Here is a 5634-nt window from a genome sequence, read left to right as displayed (position 1 = left end):
TATATATATTGTAGTATATATATATATATATATATATATATATATATATATATATATTGTAGTATATGTTTTATTTAAAGTAGTACGTATAGTCGTATATATTAAATGTTATGTATATATGTGTAATTGTATATGTGTATATATTTTTTAAATTCTAATGTAGTATATACTATATATATAGTGTATATATATTGTTTAACATATTTAAAATGTATATAGGTTGGTATATATAGTGTATATTAGGAAAAAACTATTTTTTTTGTATTTTCACTGATTTTGACCGGATTTTTAATCGGGTTTGACCGGGTTTAGGTCGGTTAGACCGGGTTGGGCTAAGTGGGCTGGTTTAGGGTTATTTTTAAAAAATTAATGTTGAACCCGGAACCGGCTCGTCCCACTTAAACAGGCCCAGAATCGGTCCAGCCCACAAATCGGTTAAAATAAGATCATCCACAACCATATTAGCTTTACCTAGGTGATAGTGAAGACTCATATCACAGTTCTTGAGCAACTCAAGACGCCACCTTTGCCTGAGATTCAACTCCTTCTAGCTACATACATACTACAAGCTTTTATGATCTGAATGAATGTCAACTGCACCCCATACAAATAATGATGCCACATCTTAAACGCAAACACCACAGCCACCAACTCTAGGTTATGAGTCGAATAATTCCTTTCATGGACCTTCAGCTGCCTAAAAGCATAAGCAACCACCTTACCATGCTGCATCAAGACACAACCTAGTCCCACACAAGACGCATCACAATAAACCATGAAACCATCGGTACCCTCGGGCAAGGTTAAATCGAAGCAGAAGTCAACTTATCATTTAGCTTCTCAAGACTACCCTCACAAGCATCGGACTACAGAAACTTCACCTTTTTCTGAGTCAGCTTAGTCAACAGAGCATCAATAGAAGAGAAACTCTCCACAAACCTCCTATAATACCCGGCTAAACCCAAGAAGCTCTAAAAGTCAGTTGGAGTCGTGGGTCTAGGCCACTTCTTAATAGCCTCAAATTTATTTAGATCTACCAAGATCCCTTCATGCTAAACAACATGACCCAAAAAGGTCACAATATTCAACCAAAACTTTTACTTAAAAAACTTGGCATACAGTCATTGATCCTTAAGAGTCTGCAACACTACTCGGAGGTGATTGGCATGATCCTTCTTACTTTTAGAATAAAACAAGATATCATCAGTAAACACTATCATGAATAAATCAAAAACTGTCTAAATACTCGATTCATAAGACCCATAAATACAGCCAGAGAACTACTCAATCTAAATGACATAATCAAAAACTCATAATGACTATACCAAGTATGAAAATCAGTCTTAGATATCTTCCTCCGTAATTTTTTACTGATTATAAAATGAGGGAAGATTAATCTTAGTAAAACATCTAGCACTGAAGCTAGTCAAAGAGATCATCAATCCTAGGAAGAGGATACTTATTACTCACCATCACCTCATTCAGCTGCCAATAATCTATGCACATCTAAAGGGACCCATCTTTCTTACACAAGAAAAAAAACAAGCACCCCACATAGAAATATTTAGATGGGTGAAATCCTTATCAAAAAGATCATTTAACTGCTCTTTTAGTTCTTTCAACTTCGCCAGAGTCATTCTATATAGAGGGATAGAGATAGGATAGGTATTCGATAAAAAATCAATCCCAAAATCTATTTCTCTATCGAGAGGAATACCGAAAAGATCCTCAGAAAACACTTCCAGAAACTCATTAAACACAGGGACGGATTGCAAGGTTTGACCCTCAAAACTAGAATCTTTGACCCAGACTAGATGATGAAGAAACCCTTTGGAAATCAATTTTTGGGCTTTAAGATATGAAATAAATCTCTCTTTAGGCACTAAAGAACTTCTCCCATTCAATTACCGATTCACTTGGGAATTGGAAGCTGACCTTACGGGTCCAACAATCTTGAGAAGCATAGAACAAATAGCGCTAATCCATCCCTAGGATAACATCAAAATCCACCATCTCTAGTTTTATCAAATTCATCAAGGTCTCCCTAAGAAATACAAACACTAAACAACCCCTATAGACTTTTCTTACCACAAAAGAATCTCCCACTGGTGTAGACACAGAAAAAGGCTCATAAATACATTCGGGACCAAAACTAAAGTGCACATCCACATAAGGATTCACATAAGAAAAGATAGATCCCAGATCAACCAAATAGTATACATCATAAGAGAAGAGTTTTAACATACTAGTAACAACATCAGAAGATGCCTTGGATACCTGGCGGTTAGCAAGAGCATAGAGACCAGTACTAAAAATAGAGGTAGCACCCTTTGGTGTAGGAGATGAAGAAGTGTTAACGGGAACTTATTAGCCCCTTTAGCTACTCTACCCGTGGGATAGTTCCTCTATACATGCCCAAGCTGACTGCAACTGAAATACTGATTCTGCATGTCGTCATAATAACTATGGTGAAGCAAACCAAATAATCGATAAGGAGGATAGGGTGGGGCTGACTGAGCTCCACTAGCATAAGACTAGGGCACCCTATGCCTTAGGACCACACTGTTATCTTGAAAATGGCGATCACCAAACAACTTGGGATAAGGAGCGCTAGCCGTCGAGTATGAATTAGAACTCTCCCAATTCTTCTTCTTAGACCACTATATACCATTTCTACCATTATTCTGTTGTCCTCAACCCTACTCTAAATATTTGAACTTCATACTTTGCCTCTCTCCTATTTTTGCCTACTTTTTTTCTCATCCTCAACATGTTGCATGTACACCACAAGTCTAGAGATATCTATATCATTATTCAACATAGTGGCCTTCCACTCAAAAACCAAATCTCTCGACAAGATTGAAGCAAACTTTCTCATCCTAGCCCTCATGCTAGATACTAACTCTGGAGCATAGTGAGAGAACAGATGAAATTTCAAAGCATACTCTTTCACACATATCCTCCCCTACCTCAGAGTTACAAACTCTTCTATCTTAGCTTTCTAATACTCTTAAGGAAATAAAAGATCAAGGAAGACACCAAAAAACTTATCCCATAATGTGGACTTCGCATCATCACCCCTTGACTACTCATATTCCTCATACCACTGATAAGATATATTCTTTAATTAATATGCAGCAAACTCTACACCATCAGAACTAGTAGCATGCATAACCCAAAATATCTTCTCCGTCTCATCCACAAAACCTTGAAGATCCTCCTCAACCTTAAAACCAGTAAAAGTCAGGGGATTTAACCTCATAAATTGCCCAACTTGACTGACCTCAGAAAAAGAAGCAACAGTACCCACACGATCAAGCTAGCAAGACTGATATATCGCCGACTAAGTCAACAGATGAATAGAATGGTGAAACTCCATGTAAGAGATGTCTTCTTATGGTGACTGAGCATGAGTGTAACCAACTGGAGAAGGATCAGTAAGGACCAGTGGAACCCAGGTGGAGCAGTACAATCAGAAGCAGGGGGCCTAGATAGGGTTTGCACTTCATAAAAAGGGCGATTTCCCTCTGAATTCCTCTCGGGTGGGGCAGAAGTGCTAGAAGAGTTTCCACAAATATCACATCTTTAGGGAGGCATGATCTGAAATGTGAGCAAAATAGGACTCAGAGGAATTTCAAGACACCAAACTCTATAGCCCAGAATAAAACACAAGAAAGACAAATATTCCTAAATATCTTGCAGCCTCCTCCTTATAAGTGTGGCACTTTATATAGCCATAAAAAGGAATCTAGTCGACATGGTTTTATGGATACCCAACGATCCTGAACCTAGGCTTAGATACCAAGCTGGTCACGACCTAAACTAGGGTCTACTCGTGATAGGTATATCAATTTTGCCAAGGACCGAAGACCACTCTCATTAACCTAGCCAAATAAAACACAATACAGCTAGCAGTATGAACATTTAACAAGATAGATAAATCAATAACAAGAGGGATCTAAGAATCCATAACACAACCCACCCACGATTTTTCCACAAAAGCCTCTAAGAAACCAAAGATCAACCTAAGTCGAGACATGCCCCCGACCAAAACCAAAAACCCACTAAAATTGTCTAAGCCATAAGTAAAGACAAAACCATGAAATGAGGGCCTTCCGAAGAATGGAAGCTCACCACTTTAAAGCTAACTCATGGATAATCCAGAAATCACCTACCACTATGCAAGGAAATATAAGCATCTTTAAACTCTGCATTATTTAGGGATACAACATCCAGGGATAGTTAGAGGGGTGAGTTCTAGTATATAACTCAGGGAAGGGATAAAATAATGTCATGATCAATCAGTCCAAAAATCATTTAAAAACATATGCACACAATCATACACATATATGTTTATAATATGTCGGAATAGGGGTCAAGGTTCATTATGAGAATTAAAATATTAGCCTGGACTGTGTAGTTTCAACCATCATAAAAGGCACCCACTGGATATATGGGTCTGACTCCCCACACTGGAAGGGCCCAGTGCGTGTTAGGTACATGAACTAGAAGTATCAAGGAAGGATCAAGAATCCACTACCCTTCTCCAATCCATAATACATATATATAAGATGCGACCCAAGTACACAGTCATTAAGATCAACCCCCATGCTGGAAAATGCAGGTTTCCACTATCGGTTCCTCGAGACCTCCACCTTCACGACCCGCTACACAACCCCTTTTAAGCTCGATTATAACATTTACACATTTTTGGTTCATTAAACCAAAGACCATTCATTAAGGCACATATTATTGATATCATCATACCAATTACACTTGCAAGCTAATATCATTATTCTATTTATATTGACCATCAACTTTAGGGAATCTACGACCTCTATGGTCCAAGTATACATTAACGTGGGAGAATCAATGACCTCCATGGTCCAATTATTCATTAACTTTGGGGGATCGACGACCCCCAAGGTTCAATTTAAAATCAACTCATGGCCATAAAAGACTTTTAAAGTTGTTTCTATCCCATTAGCCTTTTATGCAATGCAATAAGTTTAATTTGGTTTCAATATGCATTTACCCATATTTCTGAGCCAATTTCATAAGGTTGGGTTGAGGTCATTACAAATTCAATTATCAAAATCCATAAAGTTGGGGGAAATCCACGACCCCTATAAGTTTATCAAATCAATTTGGGGGAATCCACGACCCCTATAAGTTTATCAAATCAATTTGGGGGAATCCACGACCTCTATTCACATTTACCATATCCATGCATCCAATTAGTTCAAAATCCATCAATTCAAAACATAGATGATTAACAAAAGCCATAGGAAAATTAATTCAATCATTAGTACCCAAAATCCCTCAACCCAATTTCCAAATTAACAATTAAATCATATGGATAGTAATATTAAACACGTGACTTTAATAAAAACAAGTTTTAAGAAAGAGATACATACATGAGATATCAAGAGTTATGGAGAGGACAACTAATTTGAGCCCTTGATAACTAATCCTTGAAACCCTAGCTCTATTCTTGTCTTTGGAGTTTGAGACAATAGAAAAGTGTAATTGACTGGGTAATGAGGAGTTATGGGGTCTCTTAGGGTGTTTTATTTCGTAGGTCATAAATGGGTAAAGAGGAAAATGACCAAAGTACCCTTACTTAAAAGTGCA

Source organism: Capsicum annuum, chromosome 2 (genome assembly GCF_002878395.1).
Source record: "Capsicum annuum cultivar UCD-10X-F1 chromosome 2, UCD10Xv1.1, whole genome shotgun sequence".
Taxonomy (NCBI): Eukaryota; Viridiplantae; Streptophyta; class Magnoliopsida; order Solanales; family Solanaceae; genus Capsicum; species Capsicum annuum.
Note: the sequence above shows the minus strand (reverse complement) of the source record.